Below are 17,882 nucleotides of genomic sequence, written 5' to 3'. Positions count from 1 at the left end.
CGTAATATGTAGTTGGAAACATAGTTTTCCATAGTTTACTAACAAAAAACGCAGATAAATAAATAGTTATCAATAAATGGGCCCCAAAAAAATGTAATTACATGGAAGTCAATCCATGTTTTGTCAAATTTTATTACTTTTCCTGATGTAATGGGTATTTGTCGTGGTATCGTCTTAGAATTAGTATCATGTTTAGGTAGGATATCGTATCAAAGCCGTGACTTTCATAGTGACAACGCTAAGCAGGACTATTAAATCAGTGGAGCGGCATTAGTGTCCCTTATGAAACCACCTTAAAATAAGATAATCCTTTATTCGTTCCGCAATTGCAGGATTACAGCAGCAGTGCACACAAGAGACACATAGTAAAAATAAAACTCAAGTAGTATAAATAAACAGTAAAAACAGTAATAAAAACAGTAAAAAAGAAAATTAATCCACAATAGCATTATTATATATACAGACTGAATATAAAAAGTATTTAAATGTATTTGTATTGCACCAGAAAGTAATTAAAATGACCAAAGTGATTGAAGTGTTATTAAAGTGTTTCGTGGTTTCACAGCATCAAGATGCAAAAGATCACTTTAATGATGCCGCAAATGGATGACATCACGTTGCCCAGAAAAACATCATACTGTCACCAGCCAGAGGGGGAGGAGCGTTTTCCATGCGACACGTGTTAGTCTGTCAACACACGCCATGTTGACAATCACAGCGAAGGTTCTCAAGCATTCCTCCGTCCTTTATCCACCTATCTTAAAAACAAAAACGGGCCACTCAGACATCCAACGGCTTCAGACGAACATGCACCCGACCTGCATTATGCTCCCTGCACATTCCAGCTCAAATAAACTCTTTCATCTGCTCGAAAATCTCTCGATTTGTGACCACAAGTCCTAACAGGAGCACGGCCTACCTACCACCATACATGGACGAGTAGAAGAAAGAAAAAACTAGATCAAGCAAAAGGAGGACAGCTCCCCCACAACTCAAACAGAATTCCTCCTGCCTGCTAAATTGGTTTTTCGTCACAACTCGCTGTCAGTGTTGGCGTTTGTGGGTTTCAGTGTGTCAGATTTGACACAGCTCCCCCTCTTCAGTCGCTGTGGGCTGTATAGCTCACCCACCCACACACCCCCCACTGGGGAGCGACCGTCTTCCTTTAGATCCCCTTCAACTAACTTCGACAACGCTGATCACCCTTTCATCATAATCGCCGTCATCGCCGTCATCGCCGTCCCCTCCAGCGGAGATTCACAGCCCGGAGCGTCCGATTGGTCAAAGCCTGACTAATGCAATCGGAAAGAAAGCTTTGAGAGGAAATAAATAAATAAGAAATGCAGCTGTTTTTACTGTAACGGGAACACGATGCATGTGGGAGTTAGTATCGACGGCTTCTCAGCGGGGAGGGGAAAAAAAACAACAGAACTCTAGTGCTTAATATGCCTGGAGACGCACGTCACGTTTCATCTCTTCAGCAGCGGCGCCGCGCCCCGTCAATCACGAGCCGCACGCCGACGGGGACGAGGCGGCGCTTTCTCTGGTCCAGGACAACTCGCGAAAATGAACAGACTCCGAGCATCTTTTGACGTCAAGGAACACGCTGTGCATGCGAAGCCGAAGCTCGACAGAGGGGACCAAGTTAATTTGCTTCCCACGATGTGTAATGTGTAAGAGATGGGAGGGGAAAAAAGAAGCTTTTGCACATAAAAACCCAATTAACTGCTCAAACAAAGAAGATTCCTTCCTCGCCCTCTGAAATGTGACTAATGCAGACCCTTTTTGCGCCAGTTTATGGTACAATTATAATTTACGCCACCTCCGAAAGCGAGCACTCGCACACTGTGTGTCTCTTTTGTGTAGCGACCGTGGAATCCCAGAGGAAGAAAAGAGCCAGTGTCATGCGGTCAGAAGGCGTTTTAGTCAGACAACAACACACACAAAAAAAGATTGTGTCAGCACTTTCTGCCGGGGGAGCGAGAGGCCGGCGTTCAGAGCCGTTAGCCTCCTTCTCAGAGGAGCGACGGGGTTTAATGGGACTACTCTTCCACTCCATTTGGCGGCACGCATTCTCACGGGCCACAGCTGCATTGGCGAGCCAGCGACTGTCACTCCGCATACCGCTCTGCAGCCGGCGAGCGCCACGGTCCCTTTAGCAGCTGACAGAAGTTGTTCATCTTTTCAGACACACAAACAGACTACACCCCCCATGAATGTGTGCGGCGGAGGAGACCGCAAAGGTCACTCTCGTTATTGTATTCGCCGGCCGAGAAACTTATCTTTCCAGCTCCTGGTGCAGCCAAGGTCATATTTTACATTTATTCCCCAAAAAAAAAAAGACTTGGACACCGGAGATGTGCGGCGCGATCCAATACCCCAGAGTACAGTACTACTTGGTATGCTCCAATGATATCCAGTAAGTCTCAATACTGAGTCTCCAGAAAAGAAGTTTGGGAAACACTGCTCGAAAAAAAAAAAAAAAAACTTCTTATAAAATGACTTTGGATCTATTTCAGAGCCAAACAACAATTTCATGGCTGGCCAGTCAAAGAGTAATTACATATGGCCCCCGAGCCGGCACATCGATCTGTACTCGGGACTTAAGAATAAGACTTTTTTTTCTTGACAGACAGCTTCTTGAAGAGATGACGGCACCTCCACCGCACGCATTGTGGAAATTCACAATATACATTGAAACGGGCAACATGTATTTATTTTCCTGATGAAAGATTTTCCACCCCGGACAAAAGTTATCCTGCAGCACGAAGCCTCCTCTCTCATAAAGATGCTTCGCTATTATTAGGTACGAGGTGGAGAGGGAGGTCACTTTCTCCGAGGTTGAGCAGTTTGAAACTTGTCAGGACACGACCCGACCAGTTTGTTCCAAAAAAACAAAAAAAAACAATGAAAAGGTAGAGCTTTCTTTGGCTTGATGACATCCAGTAAGGTAAAAAAAAGTGGTGAGCTATTAATACGACCGTTGGTTTGTTGACTTCTCTTTTGAGGCCGAACATTTTGGCATTTTGACGGTCGCCATCTTGTTTTTTTGCCTTGTAACCCCGCCCCTAAATCATCCACTGCTTTATGGTCTGTTTGACTCTAAATGACCATAATGTACTAAATGAACATCACGCTGCATTGAAACTAGAGATTGAGACATAGACTCATGTTTACAATGTTTACTGAGGGAATACATCAAGAGAGGAGTCATTTATATAGACTTCTATACAACCAGAGGAGTCGCCACCTGGTGGCCATTAGAAAGAATGCAGGTTTAAGGCACTGCCGCTTCATACAGACATATTTGAACATGTATAAGGCCCAGAAATGTCCTCCTAAAATGAAAGCTTAAACTCCAAGACGGACAAAACTACTGTTTGAATTTCAGTGGAAGTAAACAAACATAGAAACAAACAAAAATCCTGCGCGTTTACCGGCTCATGCACCAGAAAAACCTCACAAATAACAAACAAGCTTTCACTGAATCCCCTTCTGGAAAAGAATGTTAAAGCATGTAAATGTATTCTCGTCCGTGGCCCACTTGCAAAAAAAAAAAAAAAAAAAAAAAGGACAAGGTTGACAATGCAGCTATTATCTTCCCATGATGACCTTGGCGCGATGCATCAATAGATGAAAAAAAAAAAGAGAGAGAGAAAAGGTCCCGGGTGAAGTCGCCGGTTCAAGTGGCATGAAACTTGAGAGGTGACTCACCATGAGCAGACGGCGGGCAGGTCTCCAAATCCGGCTTTGAGGGCAGCGAGGCGCTACATTTCGCTGGACTGAACCGCAGCCCCGATGCTCGACACCCAACAGCTCTCTCTACAAAAGGTGACACACACACACACAAATGTAACTGAAGGCGAGCGGCGGACTAAGAAGAGCCTTGTATTGACACGCGGCAGAAGCAGCAGATGCAGTTTGACATCTGGCTCAGTCGATGCGGCGGCCTGTCGGCTCGCTCGGTTCAATGTCGATCTTTTTTGGAATCAGGGGGAAACACAAACGGCGGCTGGCGACGCACACAACGCCGTTCGGAGGAGCGACACGACGGGCTGGGTTTGGTCGACGGGCAGACGGCGGACGGTCGTCACCCTCTGCAGTGGGAGGATCCGACATGAAGCGCTGCCATTCAAGATGTTGTGATGGAGAGCCACGCAGCTCCATGGACACTCTGACCCAAAGTGTCATGATGTCATAGTTCTCGTAAGAGAGTGGGAGGAGGGGGGGGGGGGGGACATTTCTGTGATGGCGGAGATGGAAAGATGCCAATATTTCTTCATAAAAAGTCCAGTGAAACAGCCTTCAGCTTCTGTAATGTGATGCGTTTTGTAGTGAAAGTGAATATTTGAGTTACAAGAAGGATTTAAATACAATACTTTTGCATTTTATTGGGCGAGAGGGCTTAGTCTAACTTACTTATCTCCCTCGCCGTCCACAATTACCGGCTCACATAAGTTCATCTTGTTTTACAGAAAGAAAAGATGATTGGATTTCGATATAAAGACTCAGTGAAATTGATTTGTGGTGTTGCCGGGTTGTGATTTTTTTAAACTTTCCTCTCAATTTATGAGCATTTGCCCACAGAAACATATGAGTTTTCAGGCAATTACACAACACAAGTGGCTGTTAAACTGTTTTTAATGTGATAGCCAAAGCAGAGGGGTTGATTCCACACGGCTCTCAACATGGTGACGGCTGACATTTTGATTAAAATGTTATGATTTTTTAATTTCCTCTCAATTTATGAGCATTTGCACGCAGAAAAATATGACTATTCAGACAATTATAGACACTAGTGTTCTTTATACGATAGCCAAAGAAGAGGGGTTGATTCCATACGGCTCTCAACATGGCGACGGCTGACATTTTGATTAAAAAGTTAAAAATGTTTTAATTTCCTCTCAATTTATGAGCATTTGCACACCAAAACATGACTCTTCAGGCAATTATAGACACAAGTGGCTGTTAAAATGTTCTCATACGATAGTCAAAGAAGATTGAATCCGTACGGCTCTCAACATGGCGACGGCTGACAGTTTGATTAAAATGTTATGATTTTAAAACAGTTCCTCTACTTGCTGAGGTGCTTTCAGATAGTAGGATTTTGGCGAAGATGCATGTGTTCGGGAGCTTGTGAGCACACAACCGGATGAATTAGACTTAATTATACTCCACAAGTTATGCGAGTTTGTAGGGAAATGTTTTGATCATAGTTTTGCTGTTATTCTACTTCAGTTCCTCAAGAATTTACTCCTTTTTCAGGGTTCTTTGTGAACCGTGTACGCATGTGGGTAAAAGGTTTTCCTCGAGAATTCAAAAAGGTCATTTTGTCGGTGAAGTAATCCTTTGAACACTTAAATAAAACTCTCCCCGTGTAATTCAAGGAATTCATTCAAGCTCCAGAGTCCCCGCTCCAACCTTTAAACATCCTCAAGTGTCGACGCGGCAGATTTGCTCGTATTCATCAAAAGTCGAGCCGAGACCGATCCTGAAAGGACGCACAATGTCGTTTCTGCACAAAAACTGAACAAAAACACAATAATCAACTCTCCCCCTCCCGAAGGGTTTCACATGGACTTTTTACTATTTTTCATTTCATAATGAGTTCTTCACATTTCTCTCTGTGGGGAACACGTTGCGCGACTTAATCTGAATTTCACGGCGACTCGCCAGCGCATTAATGAAGCCGAGCCGACCAATGAGGCGTCTGAAGGAGTTACAGCGAGATCAATCAGGAGCGGTGAGAAAGTCACATCTCCGTCATTTCGAATGAAATGCGTTTCGTTCGGGGCCTTTTGAGGGCGAATTTAAACTTAAATGGCTTCTCGGAAGCAACATTTGGCACAAATTTGTATTTAAAGTGATTAAAACGTTGGTGAAATCCCACACAGTGATGACTTTTATTTGATGAAATGTAATTTTACGCGTCTGAAAACACTTTTTTTTGCTCTTAAATGAAGATACAGCTCCCCCGGTTTGGAGTTAAAAACAGAATAGCGGTGCACAAATGGCTCCAAGGTCGACTTCTTCCCTCCTCGTCACACTGGGAGCCACCGAGGGTCACAAAGGCCGGGCAGCTGTCCGACCCAATCGGACGACGATTAGAGGAAGCGAGGGCCGAGCGCCTCCCCGTGCGGCGCGCCTGCTTCACCGCGATACGAGACGGCTGAAACTAAAAAATCTGGTGCACAAAACAAATCTCAAAACCACGTGACAGAATGCATTATTCCAGTTTGTCCACTGGGGGTTTCTGTGATATTAAACTGGAAATGAGATCAAAACAAATTATGCCATGAACGCTCTGCCAAGTCGCCGTTTCACTGATAAATATGGCATTTAGCTTCTTCCCCCCCTCTCGTCTCATCTCCGTCTGAGTGGTTAAAGCTCTTATGTAATACAAATGCCTCTGTGTAAAGGCGAGCAGTTCATGTTTGCCCTTTTTCTTTTTTTTTCTTCACATCATGAAGAAACGCCTCCTCTGTCTCGGACTCTTTCTGCCGGCTTGAGAAATGGTTTCTCAGACAAATTGGCCGCTTATGCCGGACGCTCCGCTCCGCTCACAGCAAGGTGTCGGGGGTTTCTCCCCACGGCCATATTTTTGGCGGGGTTTGGCACAAAAGGTCTGGGAAATAAAACACAGGGCTCTGCGGACCAATTACTTAGACGACAAAACAAAAAAAGAGAAATCTCCGAGCGTTGTCATCAGCAATTAATTGAAGTTGCATCGGCCGAGAGGGGATATCAGGAGAGTGTGTGGATCCTAAAGGGTTTCCTTTAACTGTGTATTGTAGATTGATGAGTAGAAATCTTTATTTATTTAAGAATAAACAATAATCTCCAAGTCAATTGTATAATATTGTTATTTAGGCATTTTTAGTCATGTCAAAACTCCATTTGTGTGAAATTGTCATGATTAGCACATTCATTCTTGAGTTATGGCCTGAAAACCTGTTCACGGTGACCTTTGACCCCCACATTTTCTGATTAGTTCATTCATGAAGTCAAAGTGGACGCTTGTGCCACGTTTGAAAATAACTCGCTTGAGGCGTTTCTGAGATATCACTGGGAACGGGATGGACGTTGTTGGAAGTGGGTCACGGTGACCTTTTGACCTTCGACCTCAAATCTAAACGGAGTGGGGGGACGGGACGGTAACAGATGGACGGACGAGCTGAAAACAAAGGGCGTGTTCGTGGAGAACATGTCAATGAAAGATCAGGGTTTCTCTGCCGGCTTGGACATCAAATAAACATAAAAGGCAAAGATCCTTTGTGCGTTTAAATGTGTGCGTTTGCGCTCACAGAGTCTAAAACACAGACGAACCCCCGTACGTTGTCGTTACCTCCATTACACTCTGGCTCCGCGTTAAATGAACGCTTTCAGAGCTCCTCCCACGTCTTCTCGGCTAAATGAAGACGGAGCATCGCCCAGCTTCCTCGGGCATTAACGCTCTGCGGGGGGGGTTTCAGCTGGATATCAATTAGAGGCTCGTTAGGCCTTTTTTCAGAGACGGCGGTCCCTCCGGCTTCCTGTCGCCCCGCTGCGAAGCCGGCTGACCCCGACCTTGAAGCGAAAAAGGGCCGGCCGCTCTTTGTGTTAGTCATGCCTCCTTCGGCTCCGGGAAACGCATTGTTCGACGGTAATTTATTGAGAAGAACATGAGGCCATGGGCGGGAAAGAGGAAGAGCTGAACAGCTAATGGACGGGAATTACATCACTAAACGGAGGATGAATGTAACACATAGATAGTACTGCTCTTGAGAACTAGTTTGAGGTATTTTACATGTCTTATACTTCTATATTTTGGGAGCTAAAACTGCACTTTTTACTCCATAAGACAGCTATAGATTATTTTTATGATTCAGATTATCACTATAAAATATTTATCCACTAACCGATTTATTTTTATGGACAGTAGTAATTCAAATGTACCAGCGTCAACATTAGTGACACACTATTGCATTGCTAGTTATACTCCAGTGATGCTATAAGGAGCCATTCTACATAATGAGCATTTAAACGTTGAAGCGGTTAAATCCGCTTTGGGGCTTTGAGGGAGCAGACCGAAGCTGTCCGTGCATGTTTCTGCAAAAACAAAAAGGCGTCGTTTCAGCAACTCGGTGTGAGAAAAAGTTCAAAAAAAAAAGGTGAGTCCGGTAAAGCGGAGTCACTCGAGAGAGGGGAAGTGTCCAAATATGGAGACACCTGCTGCAGCGAGGGGAACTACCACCACGGAGGAGGAAGAGGAGGAGGAGGTGTTGAGCACCGTGCCAACTGTTCAAATGTCTGTGGACAGATTTTATCAACACGGTAGAGATCAAGACAAGGACATCGGGGTCGGAGACGGGTCGAGGTTCAAGCAAAGGCACCGTTAGCAAAGAGGGTATTTAAAAACACTTGCATATTTGCAGAGAAATGCGTGCAGCGCTTCTTTATTCCTGCCCCTCGGTGTGCAGTTCGAGGGGGGTGGAGGCGGTACGGAGAGTATTTTTAGCCGGACTCAAGAGGGGAACTCTATGTACCGACTAACACAATGAACTCTCGTGTCTGAACAAGGTTGTGTTTTGGTGGCTGCGGGCTAAGCGGTTGACCGCTCCCACTCTACCTTCAAAACAAAGAAAAGTCACACACTGATGATGACGCTGCTGATCTCTTCACATCAGAGAAAGCTGATTTAACACACTCAACATCCTGAATTCAGAGAGAAATATGGCAACTTGAGACACAATGCATCCACACTAAGTGCCACTAAGTACAGGACAATTCGGCCGATCCCACAATGGAGACTTTTCACTTTTCGCAGCTGCGAGCGCCGCGGTTAGTCATCTAACATTCGGTCGAACCGACAAAACTTGAGTGCATCTCTGCGATCTGCAGTGTCTCTTTGAAATGTACACGCTCGAGTAAAACCATCGCGGTCTTGAGAGAAACACAATAGTTTTTAAAAATAGCCGGCGCACTGAGCCACGTCGCGTTGCAGGCCTCCAGACTGACAAGAGGGCCACTTTACCGGGATCTGGTTCGTTTGATGAAAATGCCTTGCTCGTGGGCAGTGAATTCAGTATGTTTAGTAAAGCACGGCGCGTAACAGTGCTTCTTTTCAAGCATCTATTTAGTTTTTAGGTTTTTTGAATACTTGTTGTGTTTGTTGTGCAGCTACAAATTTGTGAATGTACTGAAGAGTCAAGTCTTTAATGAGTTTAATGAGAATGTAATTTATGTTATGATAATAAGTGGATTACGGTTTTGAATGATTGTTACTCACTGATTTTAGTATGAAATAAAGGTTATTACCATATATAATGTCACAAAATAAAGACAAATGCCACAAATCAATGATTTAGTTTAAAGTAAAATCTACTAAAAGCTGACATTGCATTTCCATCTTTCATTTAAATGACACAAATTCAATAAGGACGACGTTTCTGTTATGATAATATGTGGATTGTGTTTTTTTTAATGATTGTTACTCACTGATTTTAGTATGAAATGGAGGTTATTACTACATAAAATGTCACTGGAAAGTGTGTAAAGCCAGACACTTACAAAGAAAATCTGTCATTCAGTTTATGATATAAATTGGAGAAACAGTTTTATATGTACTTTGTGGATTAATGATAAAATATGTTACTTTCTAATCAGAAAGTTTCAGCTATTTGCATCTGGAGAAACTCATCTTACTAAAAGAATAGTTGAGATTGGATGTGTGTCCACTCCAGCTGTTGGAATATGTTTTGGTGTTTGATCAACACAAAGAGCGTCATTGAAAACGGTGCTTAGCCCCGAGACTCAAAACAATGCTACGTTTCTCCTCTTCTTCTCCCACACTCGTCGTCACACCCCGTTTCAGCGCACAAAGCCTTCTGGAAGCAGCTGTGCCATTAAAAAAAAAAAAACAACGCGTCCTCTATGCTCGGGGAAAAACCGCACGGCAAATTATAACGCAGTTAACCCGTTAACGGCACCTCGGATCACAGAGCGGAGGCCCATCTCCCTCTGCTAGCTTGCGCGCCACTCACATGGGGGGGAACAGTGGAGCTATTTAGATGTGACAGAGCACCAGTGTTTCTCTCGACAACTCCAACGCCGTCCCACAGATCTCGGCAGCAGTGTCGGTGCTCGAGCGTTAAGTAGATGACACGCTGGTAACCCTATTTGTCTTGTTGCCGAACCCATTACGGCGCGCCGTTAAAATGCACAGCGCTTCAAGACGGATGGCGAGGTCCTTGGTGCTCTGCTAATGGCGGCGCCGAGATGAACACTTGGAGGATGAGACGGAAAAGAAAACTACCTGGTGGGTGTGAAACTATGCACATAAAAGTGGAAAAAAAAGGGGGGGGTGGGGCGTTGCAGAGGTCAACTGTTGCTCCAGAAAACGCTGCAAAGTGAAAGGTTGTTGGGTCGCATAGCTGTTGTTCCAGCTATATGAGACGCAGGTTTCAGGCCTGATGAATACGCTGCCATTCATCTGCCACCAGCAGCTGGGGTCGGCTCCGGCAGCTGCCTAATAGGCTGACGGGGAGCTTCGGGCTCCCGGGAGGAAAGTTTGACTGGCAGGCCGACCGCATGCGGCCACTTAGCTGGTCTTTGTTATTTAACAAACAGGCAATCTGAGCAGAAACCAGCGGAAACGACCACAAAACCTGTATTACCTCTAATGGCCATCATAGGGGGAGTCTCCTCTGGTTGTATAGAAGTCTATGCTTCATGTGTTAAAGCTTCATCCTCTCCTGACCACCAGGGGGCGACTCCTCTGGTTGTATAGAAGTCTATATAAATGACTCTACTTAGGGCGGGGCTTCCTTGAGATTGACAGGTCAATACAACAAAAAATGTCTTGCTCAGCTTCAGTTGTACTCAGCTCCTCCCTCTCGGATCACTTCTGGTTTCAAAAAGCATCCCAAGATGGAGAAAGACAAAAAAACAAAGATGGCGACGGCCAAAAAAGCCGAACGCAAGACTTCAAAACCGAAGAACCCAAACCAATGGGTGACGTCACGGTGACTTCTTATGTGCAGTCTATGGGCAGAAGCAGGTGACATGGTAATGTTTAAAAGGTAGAAAAAGGCGTTCATGTAACACGTCCACTCCTCCAGAGAGAAGTGATTAACTTGATTTCATTAAAAGCTGCAATGCAGCAATAATCCCAAAGACTCCGGTTCACAGCAGTAACTGCCAATATGAATGATATCAATGCAAACTAAAGGGAAACGGGTAGAAATGACTTCCCGTGCTCAGCAAGAACAGGCTTTTAGTCTCAGGCTATTCTCCCACGAACACATCAGTTTGAGCATGTTGTTACATGTCAGCATCTTTCTCCCGTCTTTTTAAAAAAAAGATAAGTTTCCACATCTACAACAACAGAAAAAAGAAGCAGCACTTAAATTTCGTCTGCAGGGCATTCACAGGCCACTCAAGCCGGCAGCTGTGCTCCATTCACACTGTTTTAAGTGCTATCTATTGCTCGCAGGACAAACACAAACAGTGGGCCAGCGGGTTAATTGTGATGATGCTGATAATGATTAATAGTAGCAGAAGTTGTAGTCTTTATTAGTCCTGATGTGTGGCTCAACAGGTAGTACGATGCACACATCACAGCAGACTTAGGACCTACACATGAGGGTGTTTATGCATTTATTTGTGCTAATGTTCTTGTTTTCCAAAGGTTAATGTACAAAACAGAAGTGCCTGCATGCTTAATAAATCAAATTTTAGTCTTTAAAGCTACTACGAGGAACTTTAATTTTGTGTTGATTCTGGCGGCCCCTGTGGACAAACGCGGTAGTGTTTCTGCGCACCAGGGTCCCTTTAGAAAACCTCTAATTTTACTGCAGCAGCGTCTGACGGTCCCTCACCTCCCTTAAGCGGGCCTGTGTCTCATTATGAATAACTATACAGAAAGAGCAGATCTTCAATCTGTTTCGCTTACGCTGGTGATTAAACTGAGACGGTTTCAAACCCAGTTAAAAGTTCCTTGGAGGTGTGGACAGATATACGAGGCTGGAGAGAAAACAGACAGGGAGACTCTGAATATCAGACTTCTATATTCACACAAACCTTTTCTTTTGGGACACACGGCGTGGTGTTGATAGCCAAAACACTTTGACTATAATGATCTATAAGCTGCGACTCATGGCAACTGAACACAAAACACAATGCCGCGAGGAGGCAGACGATGAATAATAAGTACACGAATCCCAAAGCTCGAGTTATAATATATTGATGCAGTGCTCCCATTTATTGTTATGAACCCGTAACTAGGCCTACATATCATAATCGCCTCACTTGTATGTCGCAAACGAAAACACCGAAGCTCTTTGATCCGTCGCTGTATTTTCAGTCGAGCTGCTGGATTTGTTTTCTTCTTCTCCTTCTTTTAAAAAGGTGTATATCCAACTCCTTTGAGGGGAAACAGGCAACAACATGTACAAAAAAAATACAAAACAATCTCACCAGCGCCATTTTTCATATCTTTTAGGGTTTTTTTAGGCACATGTTCAAGATACAGCCACATTGTTGTTGTGGTTGTGTTGAAATGAAAGCACCTTTTTCTGCGATGGAGAAACACAACAGAAAGCTCCACACTTTGACTGTCTGAGGCTGAACTTGCAGCGTGGAAGAGCGAGCTCATTTCTCCCCCAACACAAAACTTCAAAAATCTTCATCTCGTGGTACGAGGAGGTGAGAAAATGTTCCCGTCACAAGTCAAATGGATGTCGCCGCGAGTCCCAGCAGTCGGCGGCGGCTAACCGCGGCATTATCCCTCTGACGGCCGAGCCGAGATGAAACGCTCCGGCTTACCTTCCGCTTCCATTCACTAACAAGAAAGAATGGAGGCGCTAAGAAGACGCCTTCTTTTGGCATCATTATTACATAATCAAAGGGCCGCGGCGAGATGAGGGACATGCCTGGGGAGAATCCGTCCCTCATTAAAAAAAAAAAAAAAAAAGCTCAGTGCATCAAATGAGCCAATTTCAGGGTGTTTTATGGACTTGCACAAATATCTTTAACCTCAGACTTGTATCTTTACCCTCAGACTTGTGTTGAAGCTGCTTGCTGGTGTTGTAATATTTTATACCGACTCGCGTCTCCAATATGACTGACTGCCTTTGCCCACTCTCGGGGTTCAGGATTGTGCTGCTAGCCAAGAAAGGAAATAAATTACGACCGAAATATCAATTTGAATTCTCTTTACACTGCATTTTTGTTCCCTCTTAAACTGATGATTACGCTATTCATACCGCAGTACACACACACACACACACACATACATACATTCGTACATACGTGCGCGTGTTCATACGAAGCTAATAAGCAAAGCGTTTTCATTTTTCCTGATAGGCTTTCCTGGTCTTCTTGACTGCCTTTCCTGATTGAAACGCCATAAAAAGGCAGCCGTTTCCCTCAGCGCTCAGGGGAAATGAATCAAAAACATCCCAGAGGACGACACCTTTATTCCCAGTACGGGAAAACAAAAGTCACATTTCCTCATGATGAGACACACGGGCCTGGGCTCAGGTCATGAACGCACACCGAAAAAAAAAAAAAAAGAGGAGTTTTAGCTCGTTAAACAGCAGACTTGTTCACATCTGAAGTACATTGTGCAGTTAGCAGTCTCTTAATTAAGTGCAACCACTTCAGAGAAGAAGTGCGGCGTCGTATACGTTCGTTACGAGAATAAGTCGTTTAAAAAACGTCCATAAACCGCCGCCGGTGGCACTTCAAAGGAAAACTTTTAACCATATTATGCAATATCAATCCATGGTTTTATTATTTTACGGCAAAGTGCTGTAATTTGTCCGCCTGCCTTCTGCACTACGGATTTAAAATCTGTGATTTTCTACATTTTGTAGAATGACTTTCGGCGGAAACAAGAGGTTTGTTTCGAGTAGCAACAAGTCCTCTAAATGAAATGACAAATGTTGTTTGTTTGTCCTCTGGAACGCCGCTAACAGAAGCCTTTTTTTGGGATCCGATCATTTATCATTTATCTTTTTGGCTTGGCGCTATTAAGGTTTGGTTTGGCAAAAAAAAACACAACTTGGTTAAGTTTAAGAAAACAATAAATAACTACTTTGCCAAAATTAGAGCGTCTTTATCTGCTGTACTGAGACATATTGCACAAAAAAAAATGGTGACCTGTTAGAAGAGTGCTTTAAATCAAATCCTTTGCATTTGATTGGACCGTGAAAAAAGTGGGCGGGCTTAGAATGTCAAGAGTTCCATACAAGCCTCCACATATGCATGTATTGTTTGTTATATGTGTGATGTATATGAATGTTATCGAACACAATATGACCTCAGATGTGATCTAAAAGGTTGCCTGTGATTACGTTTAAGGGACCATCTGGGGTATGATTTAAAAAATAAAGAACCAAGAGGTTTAGTGTTTTAAGGTGGACACGAGCTGTTCTGTGTAAAATCGTCTTGGCCCTTCGCAAGTGATGACAAAGACTTTGCCCCCTCGTCAATAAATTACACTTCATCTGGCGCGATGCAGGCGTGGTTGGTTTGCTTCCAGTAGTAGTTTTGATTCAAAGATTAGAGGCATGTTTTATTCACGCCGTGCGTTTCTTAAGTGCGGCGTGACAACTGAAGGCTGTCAACTGAAGTAGCAGATAAGCCCTTCATCAGTTTTTTTTTCCAGGCAGCAGGATCTTTTTTTGGTTTTAACCTTTGACCCGTCAGTGAGCGCGACAGGAGGGACTGTGTTGGCTCGGACTGCGGAAAAACAAAAGGCCCTGTCACTACGCCCATCCCCACTCCCCGATAAGCACATAGAGACCAAAAGTTTGGGGCTTGGTCGACGACTACAACAAAAAAAGAAAAACATCATGATCGCATAGTGGAAAACCTCCTCGCTGTGAACTCAGTGTGACAGGAGGAGAGGAGCGAGAGAGAGAGAGAGAGAAAGAAGAAACGCTAGCGCACGTTACTGATGTGATGAGAGGACGCTTTGAGGATGACTGTCTTTTATCTGCGCCGAGTCGAGCTGACAACCAAGAACTTGAATTTGAGTTTTTTTTTTTGAAAAGGAAAAAGTACAGCGAGATAGCAGTCATCTGCAGCCTCATGCAATAACCATGAGTGCTGTCTGCAACCCAAATCCTACCAGTCTGCAGGCTTGAAGAAATGCTTCATCACAGCAGTTATGTGACGCTATAGAAGAGAGTCTGCATACATGTCGTAAACGTGCACCTTGTTCAACTCCTAACCACATGGCATCTCAAACAACTTCCCATAAAAGCAGCCCTGCGCCAGACGACGGGGCTGAATGGTGATCATACGGGAAATAAGCGTTTTCTCCCTTCTAGACAACAGGCATTACACTGATTAACAGCCTTTGTTGAAACATACCATTACCACATAAGACCCCGTGGAGAAGGACCAGATGTCAGATAATAGGCTGTGCGGAGTGAGGTAGGTGCTGGCCTGAAGCCATTGAACAAGTAAGAACAGCTTCTTCCATATAAACCTCTGCACTTTGGGGACAGCTTGTTGTCTGGGTGGGCAACCCCCTCATATACACCTCGAGACTGTGTGTGTGTGTGTGTGTGTGTGTGTGTGTGTGTGTGTGTGTGTGTGTGTGTGTGTGTGTGTGTGTGTGTGTGTTGAATATAGCTTCCACATGGAGGATAAGTACCCCCTGTGTGTGTGTGTAAACCAGTACATCCACCACCACATATTTGTGGACAAATAAATACAACATGAATATCCAGCAAGGCCACATTTTTCTTTTCCTTTCTTTTTTTTTTTTTAAATCATCTGCAAAGATGTTTATGTATGAAAGACTATCAAATAATGTCGGTGCAAACAATGTGGTGCACAGATCCAACATGAAAGTCGTGTGGAAAATGCATTGCACATGTTGCTTTGTGCTGATAAAAAGAAAATGCTTGTTATAATGTACAAAGGAGCAGCTAAGTCCATCTCATTAAACGCTACTGGGGGCTGTTTATTGGTTTAGCCGGCTGGCTGGGCTTTGCCTATGAGCAAGCAAGCAAGGAACAGGCATTATAGCTTATGGATCGGCTGCTGCAGGAGCCCGACACCTCCAACACACACATATAGAGACACACACAGACACACATTGTAGCCTTCTGAATGTACAAATCAATTAAAGTTTCAAATGAAATGCGCAGGTGAGGGAGAGCAGAAGTTGCGGCAGAAAAAAAAATGATTCATTACCTCTCCTAGACTTGAACCTTTGGTTTTCTGGCCAGTTTTTTGGGCATCACATCGGTGCCTCCTCTGCGGCGGCGGCTCCGGTACCGTGTGTGTGTCTGTCTGCGGCAGCGCTCCGTGCGGGCTCCTCGATCCAGCTTTTTTGTGTTGTTACCCCGGCCAAGCTCGCACGTTTTCCAGTCGGTCCGAAATAGCACCGAGCGCGAAGGAGCGACTCTGAAAATAAAACTACCGCACCGACGACGAGAGACCGAGGTCGACGGTCACAGTAGCGACACCCATGGGTGTTACGCGGCGCGAGCACGCTCTGCAGCAGGTAGCGGCGTCCGGAGGGGAGGGGGGGGGGAGACCGACGGTTACTTCTCGCCCCGCCAAATGTGCCGAGCGTCGCTGGCACACGTTCAACTACTACAGTCATGTGTGTCCACGCGCGCGCGTGCGTGTGTGTGTACGTGTGTCTGTATGTGCGTGTGTGTGTGTGTGTGTGTGTGTGTGTGTGGTGCAGTCAGAGCCAGTTGGTGCCCAGTGCCACGCAGCGCCGCAACATGGAGCGCTGACCTGCCTATCACTGTGTCAAGTCACGTAAGTCTATCAAACACGGCGCTTCCGGTGCTCCCTTTCAAAATAAAACTACACAATCAACAGTTGTAGCGTTTTATTTGCGTGAGTAAAGCGCTGGAAGCTGAATTTAAATATACGTACAATAATATCAGTGAAGACAACAACAAAAACAAACGTACTCTGATGTATTTTTATTTTATTTTTTGCAATATTCACTGTCGTACTTCCGGTTTGAACGTGTTTTCTCCCACTAGCTTGACGCAGCTGAAATCCCGGGCGAACAGACGGCGCACTGGAACAAACATACAATGTGTGTGTGTGTGTGTGTGTGTGTGTGTGTGTGTGTGTGTGTGTGTGTGTGTGTGTGTGTGTGTGTGTGTGTGTGTGTGTGTGTGTGTGTGTGTGTGTGTGGGCGGGCCGAATGAATTATTTATGATGAAATAAGGCACTGATACCTAAATCATTCATAATTATTCCGGAGAAACGGAGCCGATGCCAATCAAACTTCAATGCGTCTCCCCTGCAGATCACGGCAAGTGGCATTTCGAGCTGATAGATGGCGAAGAGGTTGCCGAGTGTCAGACATTAGCTGACCTCTTCCTGAATCAGTCAATAGAATTACAGGCCCATCAGCCAGAAGTTACAATCAGGGATGTTGCATAAGGTGAAATTAACTATGCACAGTGTTTGATTATGGCATTCAGGGTTAATGGCCCTCCGGTGATCAATTTAATGGATCACAATTAAACTAATGTACAGTGTTTGCTGAAAGGGTCATTTTTAAAAGGGGTACATTTAAATATGGTGAGTTTTGATTACATTGGTTGGTGTTGTTGTTGTTTATATAATGAATGATGGCTATAATTTCCTTTTTTCTTCTTCTTTTAAATGCACATTAGTGCTGAGTGAATGATAATGTGCTTATCTGGCATTAGCTTTAATCTACTTATTCTCTTATCGTGTGATTAATTCACAACCAGTATTCCAATATTAGAGAGAGAGGAACGTTCCTTTCAGTTGCCTCATAAAGTGTCTCCGGGTCACTTTATGTGATCTGATTTGCACCTTCTCCTTTACACCCTGTCGACAAAATGCATTTAAAAAGCTGCTGAACCGACAGTTTTTGTGACATT

General features: G+C 44.4%; 1 protein-coding gene across 6 annotated transcripts in view; it reads right to left on the bottom strand.

Annotated features, from left to right (window-relative positions):
- The window catches only part of tanc2b (tetratricopeptide repeat, ankyrin repeat and coiled-coil containing 2b), a 129,203-nt gene extending 112,730 nt beyond the window's left edge, over window positions 1–16,473 (bottom strand). For 3 of the 6 annotated variants that reach the window (XM_068582624.1, XM_068582628.1, XM_068582629.1), the window contains exons 1-2: window positions 16,192–16,472; window positions 3,715–3,822 (exon numbers count right to left, since the gene is read on the bottom strand). The gene's annotated coding sequence lies outside the window, so the exon portion shown is untranslated. Of the gene's footprint in view, window positions 1–3,714; window positions 3,823–16,191 lie in introns of all 6 variants that reach the window. The other 3 variants (XM_068582622.1, XM_068582627.1, XM_068582623.1) reach the window with 2 other exon arrangements.
- Between the last annotated feature and the right edge of the window lie 1,409 nt (window positions 16,474–17,882).

Source organism: Clinocottus analis, unplaced genomic scaffold, assembly GCF_023055335.1.
Source record: "Clinocottus analis isolate CAN_PGR_092001 unplaced genomic scaffold, fCliAna1.0.p SCAF_19, whole genome shotgun sequence".
Taxonomy (NCBI): Eukaryota; Metazoa; Chordata; class Actinopteri; order Perciformes; family Cottidae; genus Clinocottus; species Clinocottus analis.
Note: the sequence above shows the minus strand (reverse complement) of the source record. Positions and strands in the feature narration are given on the sequence as shown.